Source organism: Mercenaria mercenaria, chromosome 2 (genome assembly GCF_021730395.1).
Source record: "Mercenaria mercenaria strain notata chromosome 2, MADL_Memer_1, whole genome shotgun sequence".
NCBI lineage: Eukaryota > Metazoa > Mollusca > Bivalvia > Venerida > Veneridae > Mercenaria > Mercenaria mercenaria.
Genome location: NC_069362.1, coordinates 103,676,918 through 103,703,065, shown reverse-complemented (window position 1 = coordinate 103,703,065; position 26,148 = coordinate 103,676,918). Strand labels below are relative to the sequence as shown.

Here is a 26,148-nt window from a genome sequence, read left to right as displayed (position 1 = left end):
AAACATAACATTAAATTCAAAATCGGTAATAGTGACTTGGAGGTTGTCTCAGAATACAAATACCTTGGGCTCTACTTTTTTAAATCGGGAAGTTTTTACAAAACAAAGCAAAAAATAGCAGAACAAGGTAATAAGGCAATGTTTGCATTGTTAAGGAAAATTAAAACCCTATCATTACCATACGACTTGCAAATTGAGCTTTTTGAAAAAACAGTTAAACCGGTATTACTTTATGGAAGTGAAATTTGGGGATTTGGCAACATGGAAATATTAGAAAAAGTACAACTTAAATTTTATAAATATATTTTTAACTTAAAAAAGTCTACGCCCTCTTACATGATTTATGGGGAACTAGGAATAACACCATTAGAAGTTGACATAAAAAACAGAGTCATTGCTTACTGGTCACGTGTAATCGAAAACATTGATAGTGATAAAACTACTAAATTAGCATCAAAAATATATTCCATGGTCTATACACTTCATTCAGATAATTATTTAAAATCACAATGGCTAGAAAACATTAAGCAATACTTATGTCACCTAGGATTCTCCGGTATTTGGTATAGCCAAAGCTTTATAAATAGCAGGTGGCTAATTAAGTCCACTGGTCAAAAGTTAAGAGACACGTTTATACAAAAATGGATGTCAGATATAAATAATACTTCTGCATCTAATATTTATAAATACTTAAAAACAGAATTTAAACAGAGTGCATATATTAACAAGCTTCCCACACATTAAGGTCAACGAATAATGGCATTTATGACTCGAAACCACAATTTACCAATTGAAACAGGTTTTTGGAGTAATATACCCTCAAATGATAGAAACTGTACAGTTTGCAATGATTTAGGTGATGAATATCATTTCTTCCTTGTATGTCCATTATTTAAAACAGAAAGAAAACAGTTAATAGATAGAAATATTTATACTAGACCTAACATGATAAAATTTATAGAACAACTTACGTCGCATAACTCCATAAAACTTAAAAAAGCTAGTTTATTTTGCAACATTATTATAAAGCATTTCAAAAAGGCTAATTAGCTAATCAATGTATGCAACCAATTTAACAGTAGTTACTTTATACTACTGACTCTATTTAGATCCACTTATTTCACCAAGTGCCAATCTAAGTATTCATGTCATTTAAAATACGTCAAGTTATATATGTCCCAATTACTACAGCTTAAAAGTGTACATGTATAGTTACAAAAGACTGATGAAAGTAAACTTTTTAAGTGTCCAAATGCAAATACAGATCATTTGATATATTTGAAAAAATTGATACGCCTCAATTTCTATTATTGATAGTTTATCTTGTTTTGTTTGTTTGTTTGTTTGTCTTTTTTTCTGTGTTTGTTTGTTATCTGTGTTTGTTTAAAACTTTTGACATGTATTTTCATATATACATGTATTTGTAATGTGTAGTATATTGTTTTTGTACATAACCATATAAATCTGTAAATTTTGTATATAGAGCAAACTTAAATTTGACGCCTTTTGCAGGTCTAATTTCATTTTCGCTTTCGGTATTAGGCTTGCCTTTTCATTAAGGTGTTAAATAAATGATATCTCTCTCCATTAAAAGTTCACAATATATTCCATATTTAAAACTCTACAGTTTCTAACCATTAATCAGTATTGTGAAAAACACAAACTGTTATAAAAACTCATCTGATGTTTCCTTTAATCATATTTATAAAAGTAATTGTCACTGATACTGTTCTCTTGCAACATGTTTTCTTTAATCATACTTATTACAGTAATTTTCATTGCTACTGTTCTCGAGTAACATGTTTCCTTTAATCATACTGAACAGTACTTTTCATTGCTACTGTTCTCCAGCAACATGTTTCCTTTAATCATACGTATAACAGTAATGTTCATTGCTACTGTTCTCCAGCAATATGTTTCCTTTAATCATACTGAACAGTAATTTTCATTGCTACTGTTCTCCAGTAACTGTTATACATGTAGTTTAAAATTTTCATTTATTACTCATTATACATGTATTGTCGAATTAGAGTTAAAAAAATTATGGAAGACAATAACAATGGCCGTTTTCCAATGTGTCACTGTTTGTTAAATGTATGTATTTGTATATATTATATGCTGTTAATGCTGCCCACATAAGTGGGACTTAACATTTGCTTGAATAAACTTAAACTTAAACTTGGATCAGCAATTTCTACCACCTTTCATTACTGTATAGAAATGACATTCATGTAAAATCGTTTCAAATTGAACATGTACCATCAATTATGAAAGTTTCATAATGACGATTTTCATGATAACTGAAAAAAATAATGAAACCAGTTCAAATTGTCACGAAAGTAAAATTATATTTCCACAGAATGAAAAAAAAAATGATCATGATCATTGTTTTCTAATTTCATAAAAAAGTTAGTTGATATCATGAAAACATACGTATTGCTGATGCAGTTTAAAGCACTGACTTGAAAATATTTTTCTATTTATCTGTTATCATCCTTTCTTGTTTCATATTTAATTGAGATACATTGTAATTGGCATAACTGACACTGATGTCTAAATGAAAATTGAAAAAGGTAAGAAAAACAACATAAGAAGAAATGCGCATCTCTTTCTTTTTAGAACTAGGATATTAACTGCATTATTTAATTGAATTTCTCGTGTTGTAAAATTTGTGATATTAACACAGAAGGAATTTTTCGCGAAATAAAATTGATTTAAAACTTACACTCATTGTGTCGAATAAAACATTCAGTCACAAATTTACTAAACTGATTAAATCATTTACTTTAACCTACTGATCACGATACCGCATGCTCACGCGACATTAATATGTCGTCTGCACATAACGCTACAACAACAACTTCGTTCTGAAGTTAAACATTCTTCTAAATCTGTGAAAATCAACTGTCTGAGAACGAATCAAATTTTTATTTTACAAAAATGAAATAGATATCATTTAAAATTCAAATTCAATTTATTTTATTATTTGTAACGTAAACAGATACTGTTTCTAGTTACATACAGGAAAACATATAAACATAATTATAGTGACAAGTTTACACATAGAACATCATAAATATCGTAAACCTTCAAAAATATGCTGAAGCTAACAATACGTGAGGTTGAAACTCAAAATATTTAATTATATATTGATGTAAGTAATTAAGCATTTCTTGAATTGGAATAACATAACATGGAACAAGATATATGATTCACAATATTGTGAACTAAGAAATAATCATTGTATAGGTATCCTTATTGGTTATTGTAATATTATATAAAGACAATATCGTACATAATACTAAGAAACTATGCAACAGCTAGTACATTCGACTGACGTAATAAGAAGGCATGATATACAAACTTTCCAAGTTTCAAGAGCGCTGAATGTTGTGTAGTGCTCATAAGTTCAGTAAATTTCAAAACACTTGGTCTTACATAGAAATATTGTTTGATATACATCTTTCTGATATCTCTGTAAAAAGGACAAATTATTATAAAATGATATTCATCTTCAATATCACCAGTATGACAAAAGTTACAAATACGTAAATTGCGGTCTATTCTATCAGCACCATAACGTCCAGATTCAATACGTAATTGATGGGAAGATAATCTCAATCTTGACATAGCAATTCTATATTTATTAGGTAATAGATCTAAATATTTTTCAAACTCAAAAACACATTTAAAAGTTCTATATGCAAACAAAGAACGACTGTTGGAAAGGCTATTGTTCCAATTTTGAACAAAAACGTCGATTATGCGTTGTTTAAACTGTAAGTGGAAAGATTTCAAGTTATAATATAATGGATTATTCCAAATATATGAAAAACCATAGGTATCTAACAGCATCTTAACATTACTAGCCCAATTTTTAACTCCTCTATTACAACCATCCAACATTGCTTCATATAAATACTTAACAATAATGTTTTTAGAATGAATAATTTTGCACCAATATTTAATTATGCGTATATATCTATTAATAAATAGCGGATACCTTCCCAGTTCCCCATATACACCCATATTGCAAGATGATGTTTTAACATGTAACAATAGTTTGCAAAACTTAAGATATATTCGTTCAATCTCTTTAGATTTACCAAAACCCCAGACTTCGCATGCATAGTTAAGTGTAGAGCCAACAAAGGCGTCAAATAACTGACATAGAGTTTTAGGTTTTAAGGAAAATTTACTTGTATTCGCTAACAAAACATTTAAAGCTTTTATCTTTCCCTGCTAGCGTTTCTTGATTTAATAAAAACGTACCAGTGTAATTAAATACGGTCCCCAAATAATTGAAGTTATCGACAGTTTCTAAGGGCATATTATTATACGTCCATTTTTCGGTTAATTTCAATGGACCCCTCTTCCTAAATACAACAATCTTACTTTTGTCTGGATTGACTTGTAGATTCCAATTTTTACAATACACATTTAAAAGATCTAAACTTCGTTGGAGATCAGATGGAGTTTTACCAAGGATAACCATATCGTCAGCAAACAGCATCAAAATAAATGATATGTCATCCAAGCTTAAACCACTGTTAACACCCTCAAGTAATTATAACTCTAAATCCTCAAGGAAGAGTGAAAATAATAGAGGAGAAATTACCTCCCCTTGTTTAAGGCCCATTGAACATTCAAAAAAATCTGAGTATGACTTACAACCTCTTATACAAGCTTTCACCTTGGAATACATATCACGGATAATTCTTAAAGTGTTACCAGTAATACCTAACTGATGTAGTTTGTACCATAAACCATTGCGATAGATACTGTCAAACGCCTTACTAAAATCAATAAATGCACATGCTAAACGTCCATTTTCACTAAGAACTTTACTAATTATAGCATTCAATACAAAAATTGCGTCAACAGTTGAACACCCTTTTCTGAAACCAAACTGCGCATCACTAATTATATTATTACTTTCAATCCAATTGCTTATTCTTTTGTTTAAAACACCTGTGAATATTTTAGAGAAACAACTAACTAAGGTAATACCCCTATAATTATTAACATCTGAAGGATCATTCTTCTTAAATAATGGCACAATAATACCTTCCATCCAACTGTCTGGGAAAAAGCCACTGCCTAAAATACCGTTAAATATGTCAACAAGATGAGACATCAAAATGTCGCAAGATTCAATAAAATATTCATTCAATAACTGGTCACCAGCAAACGACTTATTCCTTTTTAGATTACTTATCACCGCCTGTATCTCGGACGCAGTAATTGGCATATCTAATTCATCATATACACAGTCATTACCTCCAAAGTCATGATTATCGCAGAATTGCTCAGCATCAATATTTCTATCGTTAGGCAACTGTGTATTTAGACCCGAAAAAAATTTGTAAAATTCATTTATACTAATACTGTTGTTAGACGTATTTTTACGTGAAAAAATGTTTCCAGAATTCTCTCGGATTGCAATGGCGTAATCTTTCAATATTTCTGATTTTATTTAATTCATATCTCCGTTTCTTAGTCTTAATAAGATTTTTATAGGTTGTTTTATAAGTACACATTTCTATCCTATTGGCATCGTTTTTACACATATTATATTTATTAACAGACGACACATAAATCTGTTTTGCATTTAAACACTCGTTGTCAAACCATTCAGCTTTTTTACATAAAGAATCACTCGGCCTTGGCCTGTTTGAGACTACTACATGTTTGCAAAATAATGGTTCAGCAACACATTTTATAATATTTGTAAAATTGACAATACATAAATTTGCTTCATTTCTACACGTAAAGTTAACATCTCGAGTAATATCATTCAAAGCAGGCAATTTTGAAATCAAACCACGTCTAAAACTATCACGTAGGTCATCATTCCATTTTATTTGAGTTCGGCTGTACGGAGCGTCATTACAATTATTCGCATTATTACATAAAATTGAAAAGGAAATGGGCGCGTGATCTGACCAGACAGAAAACGGTTCAATTTCAAAATTGTTTATACAACAAAAATCACAATCTCTTAAAAGCAAGTAATCAATAACGCTCGCTCCCATTGTACTAGCATAAGTATAATTGCCGACGTTGTAGTCACTACCTAATCGGCCGTTGGCGATGCGGAATGAATTAGCTTTACACAAATCAAGCAGTTTTAATCCTTGGTTATTATGTACAGTATCCATCGAAACTCGACCTAAAGGCATATCTGGACCGTATGTATCATCGTCTATATAATCAATTAATCTATCATGTAAAATGTAATCCTTTCTGTCCCCGTTACCTACTCGAGCATTCCAATCGCCAGTTAACAATACAATACCACGTGATTCGTACATATGTATGTCATTTTGTAATAAGGTAAATAGGTCATCTGTAATAAAATTGTAGGCAGGTGAATTTTTAACCCATATATATACACCTGCAATAAATACATCGTCTTTCATATTGAAAAACGTTTTATCAGCTTTGAGCCATATGATTGTATCATGATGATTTTGAACAATTTTAATTCCTTTCTTAACTGAATCTTTTATATAAATCACAACGCCACCACTACAACGCTTAGCTCTCCTATTTTGAAATTTCCTATAAAAGTTATAACACTTATAACCACTTATATCAAATTTAGATGTGCTGTTGGCCTATGATTCAAACAGAAATACAATGTCATATTTTGATATTTTATCTACAAATTCACTATCTTCCAACTTAGATCGGTTCAGTCCATTAATGTTCCACGATAGAACCGATAGTCCAGCCTCACCGCACCGCTACTCACGGCCATCACGCACTGGCGCCCCGTTCACATAGAGCGTGTCATAACTCAACCAGGCTGACCTACCCTCCCGTTTCGCCGCCTTAAGTTTGGGGATGAGTGCCTTTCTACGCGCAACGATCTCAGGTGGGAAATGCTCGTGCAAAAAGAAGTTGGTACCTGCAAGTTCCTTTTTCTGGCGCCTCACTATTTCTCTGTCTTTAAACAATGTAAATTTTGCAACTATTTTGCGATGTAATGCGCTACTACTCGAACGCTGGCCCATGCGATGTACCCGTTCAAAACTCATCTGGCTAACCAAATCCTGTGCTAATTTAAGGTGATCTACCATGAACTGACGAAGTTTGCACTCGGTTTGCTCGAGGGTTTCATGCTCATCTTCCGTTATATTAGCAAATATGAGATTGTTGCGCATGCTTTGCGACTGCAAATACAGTAAAAGATAAATTTATTTAGGGTAGGAATTCATTTGCACCTAAGCTTACATATTAATGGTTTTATCCAAAAAATTGCTTTTAAGAAACGCATGTATTAGATTTTTACACATTTTATATGGAAAATAGAAGGGGAAAAATGACGAAATGATGGCATTCAACATCATGTAAGGAACGAATCAAAAATAAAAAATAAAATATAATTAAAAAATACCGTGTGATGAATCAAATGTTGAACTTTAGAAATATTTTTGCACCTAAGGTTTCTTATTTTTAGCAATTTTGTTATTAAGTGAAATGAGTACATGCCCTTCTTATTTCTATATAGAAATTTGACCGCTATCGATTATTGGCCGGAGGAATATTCTTCGGTATGACCGAAAGTATACTGTGCGCAGAAATCAACAACTTTACACTAATAGAATAATAACACTTAACTTGAATTCCACAAAAATAGGGATAATGGTCTAACAACAGATAATGTGAAAGTAGAACACCCACTCCCCGGACCCCATTTCTCCGTTAAATTTGACCGCTGCGGTCACCACCCTCACTCCAACCCCTTTGATATTGTTAATTAATCTGTTACCCTGTCGAAAAACTTCAGTTTTTGAATTATTTAAATTCCTTAATGAAAATGAAATGTCTGATTCATCTACCCTTCATTAAACTTTTCATTTTTAAATACAACTTTTAGATATTACCTTGTATATATTCCCTTGACGGCAGTACGCCAACGCAGTCTTGAAATATAGATAGGAAACTAATTATTATGAAAGTTAACCTACTGACCACGACAACAACAGTACTCATCTACTGACTACAGGCAGTAGTCCCATGAATTTTGATGTAGGCTCAAATATTCTCTAGTTACTGATCAGAAACCAAATGATCTACCGACAGACCAACAATGAGCAAAACAATTTACCACTATATAGGATCGTTTTTTTTTCTACCGATAAGGGTTTTTCATATTCTCTAAGCTTGAAGAACATTAGTTTCTAAGACAAACAAGAGCAGAAAAAACACAGATCACCGAACTCATTTTAGTTGATAGGGCATTTTCTTCACCCATTTTTAAAATAATGTAAAAATGCGGTACTTTATAAAACATATAATATCTCTCTTACAGGCCACTATGAATACAGGGTGATATCAATATTATATAAGCATAAATGTCACTAACAAATCTCTTCTATTTTCACATGCTGACATAACTACCCCCCACTCCCACCCCAGCCCTCATCCAGATGACACGCAGGGTATACTTACAAGGTCTCTAGGACCAAAGCCAAGGTCACTCTTAAAGGTAAATAATCAAATAGCTTTTTATGTATGCTCCATATTTTTGTAATAACTGGTATGATTTTCATTAAACTAACATCTTGTTTATGTAATGAAGAGGACATGCTTAGTGCAAAATTTAGATCACTAGGTCCAAAGGTCAAGGTCATGATTACAATATGTTCAATATGTTTACTTATCAGAGTGGCAGAAATTTATTGCTAGCTCTAGTTATGCCCCCCTCAGGGTCATTATTTTATAAGCCCAATCATGCTTACAAATTTGAGTGTCCACGGTTAAGGGTTTTTAAAGTTATTGGGCTGAAAAAGTTCACTCTACTGACACGCACCAACAGGAAAAGCAATATACCCTCTCTTTTTCAAGGGCGGGTAGCGGGGCAAATAACCAGAGCTAGCACTAAACTTCTGCCACTCTGATAAGTAACATAATGTTATCATGACCTTGACCTTTGGATCTTCTGCCACTCTGATAAGTAACATAAATAATAATGTCTGCATTCACCTTATTCAAGTCCCAAATGCTTTCAACAGTCACACAAACTCTGTGAATACATTTCAGTCATTGAAAGTATGTATTACAGCTTCAAAAACGTCTCTTTATAATTGGTTCCACTATATCTGTGATATGGCCATATGAGTAAATTACCTTCGTATGAAGAGAAAGTTTGGTGACACTCTGGAAGATGAAAGTGAAAACGTTAGTAGACATATTGTAGAAGGAATTGCCTGACACTACAAATGTTTACTGGTTCAGACATCTGTTTGCTCTTCGTTATACATTCCCTAGATTTTAAACAAAACTGCGTCCGAAAATTGGCAGAGCATAATGTGCTTGGCTCAGACCAAGGCTTGCGGAATACATTTTATCACATGTTTAAAGTTTATATTTAGTGTATTTGAATAGATGAAGAATTACTTTACATATGTTTTACTTATCTTAATTTGGTTTTAAATACCTGAGTTGTTTAAAATACAAAATGTACATAAATCAGAATTCGCATTATTTTAAAATTGTAGAAGGATCTGTTCCCAGTTTTGTAAAGCAGCTCTTGAAATCAAAATGTTCGTTACGTAAATGAGGCATTGTCAAATATAACAAACTTGTAGATAACGGGAGTTGATGAATAGTATGTAAAATATTAGATGAGTATTAGGTACAATGTTGATATAATTCGTTTGAAATTGTTGGGAGTCAACATGTACAATTATCCGAACTCCCTGTTCAGCTGAGTGTTGTAATAAGTCAACACTTTACCGACCTGGTTGCCCAACCAGGTATTTTAAAACTTATGTGTAAATTGAATAAACATATTCTGCCGGTATTTGATTTTTCACTATTCTTTTACCAGAAGGAAAGAAAGGAAACTTGTCATTACCTCTCTGCTGGAAACTATGAAATGCAGAAGCTAGAAGTAACTACACAATGGGTAAGTGCAAATCATTGCAGTAGTCTAATCATAGTCAAATTGACATTATCGTTTAACAAACATTTTTCTTACATGATATATAAACAAGCAGCTTTCTTTTTAGAGTTTAACTCTCCACCAGGAGATACAAGAAGCATCACCACTGCAAGAATTGATTTGAAATTTAAAACGATTATTTCCCTTTGAAACAAAATGAACTCTCGTCATTTTATTTTTTATTTTCAGTATGCGCACTCTAGTACATTTCCTTTATAAAGTATTAATCCAGTAGTGTGGTTGATGTTCTTGTTGTAAAAGACATTGACTGTAAATTTAGAGAAGCCGGGTTCGATTCTCGGCTTGGGTACTAGAATTTCTGAAAATGCTGTTCATAGAATTTCCTACTTATACAGTACTGCACAAGAATTATCGTGTATTTGTGCTTACAGTTGAGCGTTCAAGAACCAGACTGCCTATAAAAATGAACTAAATGTTAGCTGGACATACCTTTATCTTCATTTTTTTCTCCCTCTGCTTCACTCTGTCCGTCGGATCGCTTTGTATCTGTCTGATAGAAGATGACACTCATGCCGCGAGTGAGTGGTTGTGTTTGTATGCAAAACACATTAGAACGTGTTTATCACGGAAAGGGTGATATATAAGTTAAAAATAACAATGTATAGTTTTCAAAGATGTAACGATCTTTATTCTAACTGGTACCATGTGTAATTTCGAATAAGGAAATAGGAGAAAATAGGTCATTTAAATTGAAGGATCGCAATGCTTATTTGCAAAATGAGTATAAATGAAACTACAGAAGCGTAACAAAAATCATGTAATAACAATGTTGCCATATAATATATAATAACGATAATAGTCATGTCTGGTGACATGATGAGTCACGTCCAACGATATGCTTTTACGATATACGATTTGACCGACGCGTGCTATGACTTTTGTTATAGCCGGTCGCTGAACATTTTAACGTCACGTTGGGGGACCGAATTGCAATAGTAGACTTGTTGAATATCAGAATATTGGCTTTGCAATTGACCCTCTTCAACGAAAACAAAACCGTTATTTGAATATTGTAGTTACAACCTTAATTTGAACCACACAGCAGCTATATTCACTTCGTTTGAATCGAATACTCCCAGCATCTTCTTTTTTTGTCAAATCTTAAATCAAAATAAACTTCAATGTTTGAAAGTGTTCCGACCTGGGTACTATATAATAGCTTAATAAAACACATAGAGAAGACAAAATGCTTTGACAACAACTATTAGAAAATAGATTGAATATATATATATATAGCTTATGGCATAAGTGGCATGGAAACCCCATCTACAGACAGTCTCTGAGAGGCAGTTACTTTATTCTCAGTCTATTTCTTACCAAACTTTGTTTGAAGAGTCGGTAGACCGATTCGAAATCCAAATAATTTGAACTATTTCGTACACTTTCACATCTTTAACATTAACAAATTCTCCTTGTAAAGCTATTGCTCTTAGAAAATGCGTCGGTGTACAATTTATTTGGGTATATTACTAAGTTAATGAATATACATTTAGTCAGTAATTGAGATACCTATAACTTTCCTAGGCTATTGCATGCCGTGTCATATTTAATCGTCAATGAAATAATATAGTTAGGCTTGTATTCAGATTTGCATTAGATATTGATATGCTTGTATATATAATGATCACGTCCATGCATGAGTCTTCATTTTTGTCTCAATAAACAGAAAATACTTGCAATTTCTAGTAGCAATAACTCCGCAGTACTTCACAATGAGAAAATGGATTATTTCATAAAGTATCATTTTTTTACATAAATGTTATTGTTACACATATAGTATCAGCTGTGTCGGTATATAACTTAAATGTGTAATATATTTGCATAATATCGGTGCCTTCGTACAATCCGCTAAGGCGTCCTCAGTATTTAAATGAATAGAATAGGGAAACTCTAAACCCGATCATCTGAATATCAGGACGTCACAGCTTCCCCATATTTATTTATTAATTAACGTTGACCATCCATATGAAATACTAAACTTTTTAAGTAAAATTATTAAGCTAGACTAGTTGTAACATTTACCGTTTCATGTCAAAATTGCCAGTAGAATAAAATAGTCAGACTTATGATGTATTTCTTGCAATATACGCCCACCTTTACCTTTCCTAGATTCTGCACTTGATCTTTGCAACGATAGGGAGGTCTGACGACAACTGAATCTGTAGTATGCACAGTTATGCTGACCACTTAGAGTTATTTTGCCTATATACTTTACTTTTGTTTTAAAAATACGTTTTCGTTCTGATTTTGAATTGTTATTTTGCCATTTCATTTTGTTTGGACAGCAAGGAAACAACAATGCCACCCATGAAACAAAAGAATTGAAGGTTTTAAAAAAATGTTGCCAGTGCGTTTATATTTTTGTCCTACTATTATTGTTAGCAGCTGAAATCCATCGCAGGAACAATTGAAAATCTCAAGAGAAAGCGGTAGGAACGGAACAGTGAGGAAGTTACTGCAGTTCGGAGACCGAGGAGAACATCGAACAGGAAAGTCATGACAGCATGAAAGTCAGTGGCCAGAGATGCAAGAAGGCGAAGTAGGATGCTTTAAATTTATTTACATTGAATTCCAATCATGTGCTTCTAAACGAGAATTTCGGTCAAAACACGCTCCATAATCGGAAGAGTCATGTATAGTTAGTGCAGAGTTTGGCTGTTAATTGTATGCCAACAAGTCATAATTTACATGATATTGCATCTTTTGATATTTCTTCACTAAACCATATTCTGAATTATCATTAATGACTGCAATAAATGACCGTGACAGCGCGCATATTGCTATGTAATTAAAAGAAAAATTTGGGCAACCGAATAGGCCCGATCAATTGACCAATGATGAGATGCTTATTTTCATCGATCTATACTAGTATTTAATCCACAATCCTTATTCTTCATTACAACCAGGTTGTTATATTGACATTCAAAACTCGGTTTCAGCTACGAAAATGCTCATGGCAAAACCCACGGGTTATTTACCTTCTGTGTCATTCCCATGGCAAACCAGTCGAATGGTACTGGTTTACCACCATATTAAAACGGTGCTTGCTTCACCTAGGCTTACATACCCACACAACTTTAGAATAGACACTACATCGTATTTAGCATTTCAAGCCATACAACATCGTTCAATTACTTATTCAATTATACATTTAAGTGGCATGGATCATGGGATCCTCTATCCCCTCCTGGGCGTAACAGAGGGCCAGATATCGCTGCTCCTGATTTTTTCTAACATGGGCTTTGATGAAAGAGAGATCACTGTTCAGTAGATGGCAAGACGGGGCACGGTGTGGCACAAGGTCAAGCCAAATCTGCATTGCTATTACAAATGGCGCCATACTTTCCAGACGAAATTATGATTTATTGAGGGAGAAATTAACTACATTGTACTGCGATAAAAAAGGCATTTTTCTGATGCTAAAATGCTTTGGAATTTTTAGCAATCCTTAAGTGCCGCGTTGCGGCTGTAAATAGGTCTCCACGCACTAGGACTTGGGGATGTTATATTTTCTAGTCCTTTGGGATCATGGAGAATATTCCATTTTGCTATAATAAAATTCCGCTTAATCTTGTGCTACGGGGCGTGACGGATGCTACACATTTTATTACCTCTAACGGACAGACTCGGAATAAACAGTTTTCTCTTTCATTTTGCCATTTTATTAAAAAAAAAAACAACAAAAACTAAGAAATAAACCAAAAAGCTATATATCATTCCATGTGAGAGTAATGTAAATTATACTTTACTGGTGAAACACAATGTATTATCATTTTTGTATAAAATAATATATTCTATTTTTATTTTCATTAAAATAGTTTTCAAAGAAAAAACAGTGCAGTTTTTAGAAAGAGAATAAATTCCTGTTTCATATTAAAGCAGAAATTTGCAAATATAAAATATCGAAGCAGGCTATCATTTATGGTTTATTGTGATTTACGACATCGTATACAAAATTTGCAAACACGCAATGTTGCTCTGGTATGCAGTATAACAAATTATGATAAACATGAAAACAAATGCCTTATCAATTATTGTGAGCTCAGAAAAGTGACCTTTTTTCTTATTCTGTTAAAATATCATTTAAGTTTAGACTATTTCGTCATTCGTTTTCTTTGCGCTTACCTTTTTATTTTTACGATCACTAGATTATTATGAAAATAATACTGTTTGCTGATAATACTGTTTGTCCGTTAGTTGGTAGAATCTTGATTCCCAAATGTTTATTGTTTGTTACATCGCCATTTGCCACCGGCAGGTTAGGCCATAAATGGCTCTCAAAGATACAGTGAGTTTGAGATTGGCCTCCACCATAACCAACCTGTCTGAAAGATCGTGCTGCAGGTGATTGAGCATCATTCCTTCTGCCAGCAACCCGCCTATATATGAAGTTTTTTTTTAAATAGTAAGACTCATTTTTTGACTCGATTTGAAAACAATGAAAAAAGACAGAAAATTTCGTGAACCATGCAGGAGTTTTACCTTTCTGTGAATTAAGCAATCGGCAAACTGAGAACCAGCTTATCTGTCTCATTTAGCTCAAAGAGACTTTTTCTAAACGAAAGTTGTTTGCAATAGTATGTCGCTATAGTATGCAGAATAGTATGCGTTTCGTTTGTTTTGGTTGTAAGTCACTGCAGGTGAAATTCGAAAGAGACTAGACATGTATACGCTACAGAAACGACGCTTGCTGAACACAATTATCTAAACGAAAACCAAGATTCCTGTCACATTTGGTCCAGTTTGTTTACTTTATAACTATTAACAAGAGTGGTTGAACTTATATCCGAACATTTTACAAACTTACGTAAATGTCAATGGTCTGAATGTATTTGTAAGAAATGTTCAATTTGAAATCCGATACCATGGTAACAAAATGATATCTTTCTGCAACGCTTACATCCAGACGGAAAATTCATAATTTATTAGTCAAGTCTTTTGCATTTGTCCTTAAGATTAATTTGTCATTGTAGTGTTGTAATAATGCCCTTCTGCAATTCCCATATACTATAGGATATTAGGGCTGCATATAGAAACTTTGGAATGCATTTTGGGGCATTATTTGATTGATCTTTTGTAGTTTAAGATTGGCAGATTGCTGTTTAGATGCAGGATAAAAGTTTGTTAATGAAACGTCAGCTATTAAGCTACTAAGCATGCACGTTTTGGTCCAAGTTAAAACTTTATTAAAATCATTTCTGTATAGCATTCAGAGTTCAGTGTAGTTCAATTGTTGACGGGTGAAATGATACTGGAACCCAAGCTGCAAAAGAATCAGGTTTAACAATCTTCTGGTCTTCTCACAATCGCACATACATTTTTATTCCATCCAAGTTAAACATTACCCACATCAGATTACACATTTCTTATACAGCCTGCAGCAACTTGCCCTTTGTTGTTGTGAAGTGTTGAGCTGTTAAATCATGTATTTTTTCAGCATCTTTGCTACCAAATTTTAGAACAAATCACGATTAAACGGAAGACACTCTCATCTTTGCTGTCATCTGCCTTTACATGGACAAAATCTTTTTTGGCGATGGACTCACAAAAAGTAGATGCTGTCGTTGCAGGTTGAATCTTTGGAATATTTCCTGAATTCTGATATTATTTCCATTCTATATTACGACGAATGTACGGTTCATTTACCATTTGTTTCATGATTTTACATAAGATGTTAATCTTAAAAAGCCGAGGCAACAAGCCCTCTAATGTTTCACCTATTTTGGAGGGTAAAACAAGGAATATTTAAACCAAAAAAACATGCATCCATAAGACGTTATAATGCCAAAAAAGGTACAATGCTCTCGTGCATATCCCTTAGAAATTACTATTCAAAGTTCAACACTTCTAGTATTTGTGCCATTTTCCTTTTTCTTGAAGTGAATGCGGGTACTGTTCAAAACAGGGCATAGCAACATATTTTTTAGACTTGTTTATGTGGAAAAGTAGCATAATAGACGGGCCGCTCACTAACTTTTACAAGAAAGCTAACCTTATAATCTAAATTTAACTTTCAATGCCGAGACACATTTATAGTAGGCGGCATTACTTTGATAGCAAAAAACTTCTATTCAAAGAGAATCTTTTTTATGGTAGCTGGTTCTCAGGTTGCCAATTGTTTTTTGCTCAGGTAAAAAAAGACTCCATTGTTTAAGGTTCTCAACAGCTTCGGTCTGTTTCAAGCAAAATTCCTACCGTAATACATAATACATGTTCAAGTCAATAAAGGAATAATATGTCCCCAGCCAGCGTTAAATGGCTTACGATTACACTCACGTGTGCATACGTGCGTATGTGTGCGTATGTGTGCATACATGCAAGCCAGCGTGCGAGCGCTTGTGTAAATGCATCTTAATCATGTATATTATTCACTAAAACGTGAACAACCATTATTTCGAACAGATCTTTTGGTTGATTATTGCATATTAAACTTATGAGAATTGAAACTCGCTTTATGACCAGTCAGTAGTGAATGTTTCCTTATTTACACACATTATAGCATTACTGGCCTATATAGTATTTTAGTGTTTCAATTAAGAAACAGTCATTTAGCATATATTGTTTTCCCACCAAACATATTGCATGTACCAACATAGGATTACCATGTGTACCCCTTCAAAAGTGTTCCGTATTGCTTTGCAGTCTTTTTTTATTGCCAGATGTTTGCCAATTATTTCTTTCAAAACAATAAATTCTACCTCAATTGTTATGCAAATTGCACGGAACAGCAACACAGATACTAATTCCAGTGTTATAACCTCAAAGTAATTTGTTATTTATGGAGAACAACCCCAGTAATTACAAGTCTTTAAGCATTAATCATAAATATGTTAGCTCGTCATGTGTACAACTCATAAAATGCTTAAGCGTTGATAAATATATATATTGTTCCACCCTATAAATTCTTTAACGATGTATTTCGAACTTCCCATCACAGCAACGTACCTGCTTTTTCCTTCCTGCCAGTACAAATCCAATATACTTGTTGTATGTTATAGTCATTATAAACGAGTTCTATGAGACGTAATTAGTCACGCACTGTGATATTGCACTACATTTGATGGTAAAATTACATGGTGCATTGCAAAACCTGCCGTACCACCAAGGATGTTGATCGATTTTCGGTGGCAAAACTCTCATAAATTTTGATCTGATTAAATTATTCCAAATGTGAGTTAGATTTTCTTCAATATTTCTCCCACATATTACAACCAGGTTCCAAGGTTATAAAACTAGATCATTCTCAATATGTTGCTTTGTCATTGGCTAATTTGAAACAATTCCTCAGAAACAGCCAGTCAGCTACTTGTGTTAGTGGGTTTCCTGATAACGAAAATTCGTTGAAATGCATCTAGAAGAAAATATCAAGTAATATAGAAAGGTGTTGGTTTAAATCAAAATTTGACTGGAAACCATCATACTAAAACCTACTAGTTATTTTTATATGCAGAGCTACATTTGTATTTCTGTTTTGTCCTTCTTTTGTATCCCAGATCACAATTTTATTTTCCAAAAAGCAAAAGGAGGGTACGATATAGGTATTATAAGCTACAGTGGATATTGCATATGTATGGTACTAATTCCAAAGAAAGACTCGAACCAGCATATGGACGATAAATTGATACAAAGTATAGCAATAATACAATAAACAAAATTAAAGTTTCCATTATACTGACAAGACACTGTAAAAATAAATTTTGCAATAGATCAAAGTACATCATTCAGCCGAGCGTACACGTGCAAAGATATGGGATTTCTGAATATATGACCCACAGAGCAATCGACTTAACGGTCCGTTTGTCAAACTATCATTTTTTACAGTAACTTAAACAGGAGCAAATTATCGCATTGATTGTAACAGTATTAATCACATTTGATGTAATGTTCCGATGAAAATTCTTAACAGCCCAGTTGTACGTAAGCACAATGCTAACTCCGTATAAGTCTTACTCGTCTTTTATTGAAAAAATAAAATGGAATATTCGCTCCTTTCTGCAATGCAAAACATGAGACGGGGCACTGATATTATGCAAGCTTTGGGCATTCTCCTGTCAATGGAATATCTTCGGTATATGATAAAATATCGGAAATCGGAGAATTTTTCCGCAGTACTAACGGCTAAATGATCTGCGCTCAAATTTGTCAATATAAGATAAACATAGCGTAATATGCACCGTGGCAGGCGTCAATATGGAGTGATTGATACATGTGTGTTTGGTTGAAGTGTGCTCTTAGAAGAAATGGTAAGTCATTTTTTTTCTCTTTTTCTTGTATATATGTTTCATGTACTGATACAGATAACCCTCTGATTTCAAATTGCTGCGTCTAATTGTTGCATGGGCACGTAATCTTTACGTTGTTATGCTAACGAATCATCATCCTTTATAAATTTAAATACTGAATTTGTGCGCAGTCATTTTATTCTGCAAAGTTATTCAATACACCTTACGACACTGTTGCGTGTGTGTGTGATATTTTCTGAGTGTTTGATGCAAATATCTATATTAGTGAACACATTATCGACGCTTACATGTATATCATTCCTCAGTAACGTTATGGCTTTCCCAGAAAAGTCGCCGTTTCGAGGAATATCCCACACAGATATTATTGTGTTTTATTGTTCGTATTGTTCGCCAATAAAGCAGTTTTATTTCGCTCTAATTGTGCCTATTCAGCTTCATGTTACTGCCAGTCAGCGTTTGGCCCATTACGTTAGTTTAAGTCAAACTTTAAGGACAAAATGTTGGGAAGCATGTTTACATTCCAATTGATGCAATTCTTGAGCAATTTTGCGAGCTGTATGACAGTTTCGCACCGTTTGTATCTATTTATAGTCGCCACCGGTTGCCCATATGTGCGACTCCTACAGACAGATGTTAGTTGATGTTTTGGAGAAAAGTGCAAGTTGTAGAAATTACTCCATTCTCACAAGTTTCCCCTAATTCATTAGTGTGTAGGGTGTAAAACACACTTCACGGACCTTGTCCAAAGTTATAGATGAAGAGTTCAGCTTCCGGTTGAGACTTGAACCCACGTCATCCGCTACTAAATTCTAAGCTATCTTGGACTTTTCGTCCCATACTTTCTAACAGTGTCTTATAGCTGGTCCTTTGGGATAAAGTTTCGCTTAAACCTGTGACAGGCGGCGTGAGTGGTGGTGTTAATTTCACTACTTTTCTGTCAAACCGCGTCTTCCATTGTTATTGTTATCTTATTGCGTTATGTGCTTCAAATAGTTTTAATTTATACATGTAATTGTATCAAGATTAAATAATTGCAGATTAAATTGGTCGCCACATTTTCGAATAGAAAGGCTGTCTGTTTCTTGAATAAGCCAGTACGTTTTATGTTATAAAGGTATTTTGCTCTCTACGAATTAACATAAAGTTCCTCAGAATAGACAGAATATCAGTAGGTCAAGAGTATGGGCCAGTGGTTGGTTGCACAATTCTAACATTTCTATGAATTTAGAAATATTAAAGAGAAGTTAATTAAAACAACATGTTTGTTAAATAACTACTAGAACATTCTATAAAGTAGGAAAAGAACTAAATAATCAGACAATTATATCATTATTCAGGTGCCGCTAGAACCGCCTTTGAGTTTTTTTAAGTAAACGAATTTTATTCCGTGTGGACTATTAGTATAGGCCGATATTTTTTAAGATTACCAGCTAGAGAAGGGTTTCTGGTGACAACCGTTTCTATGTCTCTGATATACTACAGCCATTTTCATGCAAGATTTTTTTTCTCATTTGATATTCAGCAGTAGAAAGGAACCATTTCAGCTGATTTTAATCCCAAACACTGCATTCTGGAGTAGATCTAAAAGTAGGAATCCCGGTTTGGTTGGTTTGCGGAAGAATAGTTTTATTTACATCAGTTGTTTCAATCACGTGACCATGGTTTTCTTTCATTACAAATAACATGGCTTTTTTTTTCATTATTTTTAACTACACTGTGCCGATCATCTTGCTTGTTTTATGCTGTGTACAATCGTACTATCAAACTATCGTCAGCGAAAAGTCTATAACTTATAATATACCATTAAAGTATATATGTAGTAACAGAAGGCCCCGCACAAAGGCTTGTGGAATTCCCCCTTCTATATAACTTGAAGCTAAACATGTTGAATCCACTAGAACTTTCTGATATCTGTCCTTTAACTTGTTACTTAACCAGTGTTTCTGTTGCCGTAAGAATATTAGATTACATCATCAAGTAACCTAAGGTTTTGCTCTTACAGGATCTTCTTATAGATTTTAAAATTTTGTCACCAAACGTTCAAAAACTATGCCCCACTTTGTTCTTTTGTCGATATCATTCTTCATATTTTTCATACATATTCTATTTTTGGGAGTTTTGTGTACCTGTATGACCTTTGTCCTTAATGTTCGCGTCCTTTTACTTTGGTACCGACATTTCAGTAATCTTTGGTAACGACATTTCAGTAATCTTTGGTAACACCCTAACAGTAATCTTGTCTCTCGCAAGTTGTTCAAAGCAGTTACTTACAGTTGTCTCCTGTTTTTCTTATTGTCAGCTGTTGCCAAGCAACGCCTTATTTCTGGAAAAATCTGGGGAAAAATCATTGCACGTTTGCGCTCGTATTTTTATGAAACAATATGATTACATGTTTCCAGGTGTGTGATAGTTTTTAAGTGTAACAAATTTAGGGTTCACATTCTTTCGGGAGATACTTTGGGGAATTTAGTTAATAATTATGCCTTGTACCGTGAAGTAAAATATATCCGAGTATGAGATACATTTCTTTATTACACACCTATGAATATTCTGTAATGCGGCAGAAATCAAAATCTGTATTGGACTAGTTTGAATTTTGATTCCGTGTCATACCTTTGTCAGGACTACTTTCTCCAATATTCGTGACCCGGTAAGTAAATAGTTCTTTGTTTCAGAGGAGTTGATAGTCATTTTGGTTTAGATAATAAACAAAAAGGCAATCTCTGGACTTTTCAAGGCTGGGCCACAGTCTTTGCATGCGCGCTTTATGTAATTCAGGCGTGGTAGATTCTGCTCGGGTGGAAACCAACATCCAAGTGATCAATTTCTTGCCGATATGCACAGGAATGAGCCTAAAAGTGGTTGTGAAAAATGCCCTATTTGAACTTCCATTATCTTTAATTACTATTTCAGAAAAAGACACAGTGATTTTTTTCTAACAGAATGTTAATCAGTATTTTTATGTTATGTTTTAATGACAGAATATCTTGTCGATAAAAGGACCGCGCAAATGGTTCACATGCTATCTTGGCATTTTATTACACAAATTTCACAGAAAATGTATAAGCACCGCTACTGAAATTTTATGAATTGCTCATAATTATTGCCCTGATTTTATCTTCCAGAAGAGCTCTACTTTTTATCATCATATCTGATGCTTCTGAATAGTTGTTTAGTACTTATTTTGTTTTACTATGGTACGGAACATTTGTGTAATTGATATCTGTATTTTACCTCATAAAAATAAGTCTTGAATTCGGTGAGAGGTATACGGCTTTTATGTGGTTGTAGGAACATATTATTTGTTGTTCATTCAATGAAAAGTGTCTGTGGGAAAAATATTCTGTATGTATAGGTTATTGTCTGATTGTTTCTCTGTATTTTTATGAAAGTTCATAGCGGAATTTTTCAATGGATAACACATGTGAGTATCGTTTGTTACTATCAGTTTATTACCTTTTCAGTAAAGCTTTGCTGATTTTAATAGCTATTTCTTTTATTATTTTGCGAATAAATCATGGTAGACCATTTTATTCGTTCAAGAGCGGTGATATATACAAACCTATTTTTGTCAAGTTTCGTACTGAACGAAGTAGGTCCACTGATTTTACACATTTAGACAGGAATTATTTTATGACCTACACATCACTATCATAAACTATTTTCTGATCTTTATGGAAAAAGCGCCTAAAACAAACACATAATGATTGTTTACACTCATTGTTTCCTGGACTGCAACATCAGTATATACGGAATTATCTCAATTTTCCCCTTTTTTACTGACTGTGAACTGTATTATATATATGTTCAAACATCGAGACCCCTATACACTCCTGAAAATCGAGCATGGAAGTATTATTCCTTTGGAATCGCCAATATGGTCCTCTGATTAATATACACATCAGATAACTTTATGTTATTTTCCTTAGAAACAGTCAGCATCATTTTTTACAAGTACTAAACAGAATAAGAACCTATATTTATTCTTCTGTTATAGTGTAAAAAAAATAATGTACATGAGTTTAATAAAACTTCACCAACTGTTCCAGAAAAGCTTTAAAGAATTCAGTTCTTTGTAGCAGTTTCTTTTTATGTTTGGCACTATATTGCAAGTTTGCAATAAACTAAAATCATTAATTCGTGTTTATGAAAAGCATATGAAAATCATTATCGAAAGAACAATGGATATACTTCAAAGAACACAAAACATATCAATACGTTATTGATTAGAATTTTATATTGTTTTTCGAATAAAACTTAATTTAACTTCATTAAGCAAGCATTGTTCAAATTGCATATTTTCTTACTTTTTTTCATTGAATTGAATATTCTCTGCAAAAGTGACTTCATCTTGAAATGAAATGTATTCAGGCACAAACAAATACTTATCATGTTTGACTTTTAGAACCAACCATTGAAATATAAAATGGCATTTGAAATGAACGTTTGTATTAAAGAATCGTCTGGCTTTAACTGTATGTAAATAATCAGTAGCATTCTAGTTTAAATTATCTGCACAAGGAATGCGTGGAAGGATAAGATCATTTTTGTACTTCAATCCTTCTGACAGTTCGCATTACTTTTCTTATGTAAGTTTGTAATCTATGGTTTTGATTATTCTTTTATTCACAATTTTGTTCTATTTTTCCTATAAAAATCTCCAATATCTTTAAATTCAAAATGCTGTCTAGAGTATACGAAGGCCATAAAGCGTATAAAACTTGTTCTTTTAAATATCACAGGAGAGCTAAATTAAAAACAAAACTGCATAATAAATGGTAAGAAGGCGAAGTGTATTCAAACATACTTATATGAATTCATTTTCTATTGAAAAAGACATACGGTAATTGTTGGATATAAATTAATTTGCATTATATATCTTCATAGCAGTAGCAATATAAGAAACACTAATTACAAATAATAACAACACGGCCTGGGAACTAAGCTCGTGACGAGAAAGTATTTCAAATCCGCCACCGGGGAATTACATTTTTTGTCATTTGTTTATATTTATACCTAATATTTTGTTTCAATATTACTAATGTTGCGTGTCAGTATAGGCAATACAAAATAGGCCCGGGGACTGCTTATGATAAAACAATATTGTACCAAATGAAGATGCAGCCATGAAATAAATACATTTTAAAATAGGGTAAAGTCAGATGAAACTGAACTGCCTGAACTGTCAAGCATTCCGTGCAAAAACAAAAATGCCATGAACAATTCTTAAAACTGTTTATTAAGATACACGATTACCAAACCGTGTCGCCCCGCCCCTTTCCCCATCAGAAGAATGCCCTTTTACTTATAGATACATACACTAACAAGCAAACTAGACACGATAAAGACTCTCCATATGTAACATTTTATTTTGTTGAAAGGTATACAAGACTCAAATTTCATATTTGAAATTTTATTAACAATAGCCACATATAGTTTATGTAAGTACAAATCTAACAGATTTGCGTGTATTTACAGCAATATACATAAAGCTAAAACCATAACAGTATAAATCTGTACTGGACATTTTTTTACAGTCGACAGTGACTGCATGGTTCTTAATTATGAAGCAAGCTAATAAGTATGTATCTGATGATGACTTTCTATGTTTGAATAAATATCTTAAGATGAAATATTTTAGTGAAAGATGGACATTGGATACCTTTAAAATACAAATTGGTTGCTCGTTCCAAGGCTATGTATATAGTATTTTTCCATAAAGAGTGAATTTTTTTTTTACATGTATCTTTGGCTACATCAATCGTTGGCGGTAATGAAATCAAAATACACATCGTTTCTTCCATGTTTTTCTTGATCTTGCATTGATTTATACATCCATTGAAAATATTAGCAACGTTACTAACATACTTAATAAAAGTATTAAATTTTCGTAAATATTGCTCTTTTTTTGTCATTTTTATGATTTTTACAGAAATGAATTTCAAATTTCGTGAACTGCAAATTGAATGCAGAATACAAAAATACAACATAACTATCGCTATAACAGACATTCTCTCGCTCGCTAATTGATATTTCACACTTCTCTATTGAAGCATATCCTTGCGACAGCTGATGTACTCAACTGAGAGAAATCATGAATGCACGAGAGCACGGCGTTTTAAAATCTCAGAGTTTAAACTCTGAAACGGACTGTTGAATTTGATAGAGAAAAACATAAAAAATTGAGATGTCCAACTGAGAACGCTTATAAACACGTTATCTGCGTGTGGGCTATATATTGAATCAGTATAATATTTCAAAGGAAAGCGGATATTAGGGACCCAGTCGATTATATTCATAATTCAATTGATTGCTTTGTAAGCAACTTGTTTGTTAATAGAGACTGCTGCGTGTTGATGCATTTCCGATCATTATTAAATTCATTCTGTATACTTAATAACACCAATCTGTTAATGGTAACATCAGTTTGAATATGATTGACTACCTTATTGACAAAATTGTTAGAGGGGAAAGTGTGGATATTGTATTTAAATACGAGAATGGCATAAATGAATGAAAAAACTTGATAGCACTTAGAATATCATTATTGAGCCGTGCCATGAGAAAATCAACATAGTGGGTTTGTGACCAGCATGGATCCAGACCAGCATGCGCATCCGCGCAGTCTGGTCAGGATCCATGCTGTTCGCTGACGGTTTCTCTAATTGCAATAGGCTTTGAAAGCGAACAGCATGGATGCGCAGGCTGGTCTGGATCCATGCTGGTCGCAAACCCACAATGTTGATTTTCTCATGGCACGGCTCATTTTAGAAAACAAAATTGAAAGATAATGCTTAATCCTTCAAAGACATTTCTAAAGCACGCAAAAATTTTAAAGGATAATTGAGAAGTAAGAAGCAAAATTTTGACAGCTGGAATTGTTTTTGGCACCAAAATAAAATGATAACTCTTAAAAGAGTTTTTAAGTGCGAAGGTAAGGCTTTCATATAAAAGAAATAAATTGTGCTTGCATCTCAGGTAAGTAGTACAAAAGGCCTCTAGATATGCAATATGCATTTTAGTAGATCAGCACTGATTCCTAACAGAGCCAAGATTCTTTGTTTCTACTGTACTTACATCATTAAAAACTTACTCATCAAACGATATTTGTAGCAATCGAACATATGCTTATACCCCCAAGTATTTAATTTATCTGCCTGTATCAAAGAGAATTTGTTTATTGCAATCAGCTAGAAAATGTCTTCAAGCTACATATTCAACTACGAAAAATTATAAACGAATATTTTATGGCATTGTTATTGGTGTTGCTAAACACGGTGCATCTGTTGCACGGAATACCACAATCGTATATTTCTTTGATCTTTAATGAAAGAACTTATTTTTATGCCTGTAATGTCTGCAGATCTTTCCGAGAACGTGTGAATGACTTTGTTGTTATGCTCGGATGTAATACAACCAATTTTATCTTTCCTGTTAATTTGTATGCTATTACGTAATTAACTGATTACTGTATATTTTGTTATCAATTCAATTTACATTAAATTGAATTGAATGTTTAGTGTTGTTATATTTTAAGACAGTTCAGTTGCTAATTGCAATAGAATCACTAAAATTTTATTATGTACTTCTTGAGTAGATTCTTTGGTAATTTAATGCAATTGTTGCATGGACTCATTACTGCTCGTCTTATGAAAATATTAAGTTGTAACGAAAGGACAAATCTGAAGAAACTTTGGACAATTGTTGACAATCTTGAAGCTAAAATATGGTTGTTGCGTCATCATTGTTTGAAATATCTAAGTGCATACTATACCGGTGTTTACATGATTTCTTCCAGTCTGTTTACGTCCGTGTAAATTATTACTTTTCATTGCTATTTTATTTAAAACTGCAATTACCTAAATTATCTTTTACAACAAAACAAAATGAATTAAGCATCGCCCCCAGAAGGAATGTAATGCTCACTTT

The 26,148-nt window shown here is 33.1% G+C and overlaps 1 protein-coding gene across 1 annotated transcript in view; it reads left to right on the top strand.

Annotated features, from left to right (window-relative positions):
• Nucleotides 1-21,501: 21,501 nt before the first annotated feature.
• Nucleotides 21,502-26,148, top strand: part of LOC123564767 (extracellular serine/threonine protein CG31145-like) — a 66,845-nt gene continuing 62,198 nt past the window's right edge. Inside the window, exon 1 of the mRNA XM_045358570.2 lies at nucleotides 21,502-21,643. The gene's annotated coding sequence lies outside the window, so the exon portion shown is untranslated. The remainder of the gene's footprint in view (nucleotides 21,644-26,148) is intronic.